We start from the raw sequence: 3,173 nt of genomic DNA, 5'->3' as shown, positions 1-3,173 counted from the left end.
ATGTATGCGTCACACACATTACACACGAATAATTTTTCAGAATTATACATAGACACTTCAGAATTATACGCACACACACACATGCATACAATTTGAAGGGAAAAAAACAAGTCAAACAAGTAATCATACATAACCACACACACCAAACATCTCTCTAAACAAACACAAAACACGCAATCAAACACACACAACCCCTCCCCCCACCACCACACACACAACCCCCCCCCCCAACAACCACACACACACACACAAACCAACCACAACCACACACAAAACACGCAATCAAACACACACAAAGCAACCACAACCACAACCACAACCCCCCCACAACCACACACACAAACAACCCCACCTCACCCCACCCCCTCCCCCCCTACACCCCCAACCCCCCAAACCCCCCACCCCACCCCAACCCCTCCCCAACACACAAACAGATAAACGCCACCACCAAGAGGGCCCGACCAAATTTAACGAGAACAGCCCTCCGCCGACGCGATAGTTAGATAAGACCCATTATTGTCTACTGATTAATGGCGGCCCCAACATATTAACGAGAGAGACGGATAATTGCATTCCTGTGTGGCGAAGTGTGCGTTCAAACGTGCACGCCAAGCTTAGTCTGTGACCAGCTGAGCTTCAACACCTCGGCGTGTGAGGACGGGGGAAGGGAGGGGGGGGAGGGAGGGGGAAGGAAGGGGGAGAGGGAGGGGGAGGGGGGAAGGGAAGGGAGGGGGAGAGGGGAAGGGGGAGTGGAAGGGGGGTGGAAGGGGGGAGGTAATGGAGGGGGAATGGGGAAGTAGTGGGGGAAGGGGAAGGGGTGGAAGATAGATGGGGAAAAAGATTGGAAGGGGGAGGATACAAACAAAAAAGGGGGGGGGGGGGGGGGAGGGGGGGAGTGTGAGGGAGGGGAAAAAAAAGGTGGAGGGGGGGTTGGAAGCGGAGGGGCGAAGGGTGTGTTGCATTGTTTCTTTGGGTTGTATTATGAGTGATAAGAGAAGGGGTATGGGAGAGAGAGAGAGAGAGAGAGAGAGAGAGAGAGAGAGACGAGATAAGAGAAGAGAGAGAGAGAGAGAGAGAGAAGAGAGAGAAGAGAGAGAGAGGGGGAGGAGGGAGGAGAGAGAGAGAGGAGGAAAGGGAGGTGAGAGAGAGAGAGAGAGGGAGGGGGGAGTGAGAGAGAGAGAGGAGGAGGGAGAGGGAAGAGAGAGGCGGGAGGAGAAAGAGGAGGTTAGTGAGGGAGAGAGAGAGAGGGAGGGAGGGAGAGAGAGAGAGAGGGAGGGAGGGGGAGGGAGAGAGAGAGGGAGGGAGAGAGAGAGAGAGAGAGAGAGGAGGGAGGGAGAGGGATAGAGAGAGAGAGAGGAGGGAGGGGGAGGGAGAGAGAGGAGAGGGGGGAGGGAGAGAGAGAGAGAGAGAGAGAGAGAGAGAGAGAGAGAGCGAGCGAGAGAGAGAGAAGAGGAGAGATAGAGAGAGGAGGGAGGGAGGGAGAGAACGCGTCTTTAGTTAGCGCTAGCTTCGCTCGCGCGCCGCGCGCTCTCTCGCGTCTTCTGCGCTCGCTGCGCTCTCTCTCTCGTGCTTTTTTTTAACCTTGCCCCCTCGACGCACCTCCCTATCCGGCCCTCCCGCTCTCTCGCAGCCTCCCTCTCGTTCCCTCGCTCTCCTCCCCATCCCCTCCCTCCTCTCTCTCTCCCCCCTCTGTCCCTCTCCCTCTGTCCTTTTTAGTTCTTTTTTTTTTTATCTCGGTCCGTCCCCCGCACCCTCTCTATCGTGCATTCATCTCGTCCCCTCCCTCTCTCTCTCTCTCGGCTCCTATCTCTCGCCGTCTCGCTCCCCCTCTCCCGTCCCTTTGCTCTCTCTCTCCTCCCTCTCGGCGCTCTCTCGCTCTCTATCTCTCTCTCACTCTCCGTAGTCTCTCTCCCCCTCTCCCCCCATCTCTCGATCGCTCGCGCCCGTATCGTCTCTCGCTAAAACCAATACGACAAACTTCACCCCCCCCCACCTATCCCGACCCGACCGACCAACACCGAACCTACCCACTACACTCCCATCACCCATCAATGTATCGGCTCCACCACCATCCGCGGTCACCAGCAAAACCACCCCACCCCCCATGCACCACCAGCTCAAGTCACCACCACCCCACACACACCCCCCACCCCAACCATCACCATCACCAGCAGCAACATCCAACCATCACCACCATAACCGTCTCCCAGCAGCCCCATCACACGTCCCCCCCCCTCACACCCAGTACCCTCCACACCTCCACCGCACCAGGCGTCACCAGCTCCCCCACTACCCTCTCCAACCAACTGCACAACCCCCAGCACCGACAAGACAGAACATACCCGTATCGACAGAAAAGCGGTCAAGATCCTGCCACGAGACTCACGTCCTCCTCTGGAGAGACATCTACCTCAGGGATGATAACCCGAGGTATCGATCCAAAGCATATGCTACGTAACTTCACCAACCCTAGACGCTACATACACTCCCAGGTAATGTAACGAGAGATGGGATGAGGTGTACAGCATGATCCAGAAGTGCTCTTATAGGGATTAATTATAATGCTATGCACGCCCTGAAAACGTCATGTATGATACCTCATTCAAATTTTCCTTCACTATATTTACAGGAGGAGTCTTAATCATGTTGATAATGATCATCCTCATAATGGTGAATGTAATAACGATTATAATGATAATATTAACAGTAAAATAATTATCATCATTACTATTATAACTAAATTGGGACCTCCAATTCCGTGTAACAGCAAATTCGAGAAAAAAAAAATCTTTAATCCCGAATCTATTTCTGTAACCGATTAGCCAACATAACAATCATCATTATTTCCCGCCGCAAGCATGGTTCATATTTCCGGAATATCTCTGTGCAACATCACCCACGCCCGTTACCGCATGCACAACCCACAAGTCGCTTTGTTTGTTTGTTTGCTTTGTTGTTTGCTTCCAAAATGCAACATCAGGACTCTCCGCTAAGGTCAATGCTGTTATGTTCATGTTGGTGGATTTGATTCGTTGTTTTATTATCATTATTATTATTTAGTGTATGGGATATCAGCTCATCTTATCTTACCTTTACTTTGTATTTACTTTGTATAATGTATCTTTGTAGTTTAAAGTGTCTTAACATTTTTTTTTATCTATCATTATTATTTT

Source organism: Penaeus japonicus, unplaced genomic scaffold (genome assembly GCF_977035675.1).
Source record: "Penaeus japonicus unplaced genomic scaffold, GWHDUDI00000001_assembly GWHDUDI00000013, whole genome shotgun sequence".
Classification (NCBI taxonomy): domain Eukaryota; kingdom Metazoa; phylum Arthropoda; class Malacostraca; order Decapoda; family Penaeidae; genus Penaeus; species Penaeus japonicus.
The sequence above is the reverse complement of the archived record's forward strand: the minus strand, read 5'-3'. Positions refer to the sequence as shown.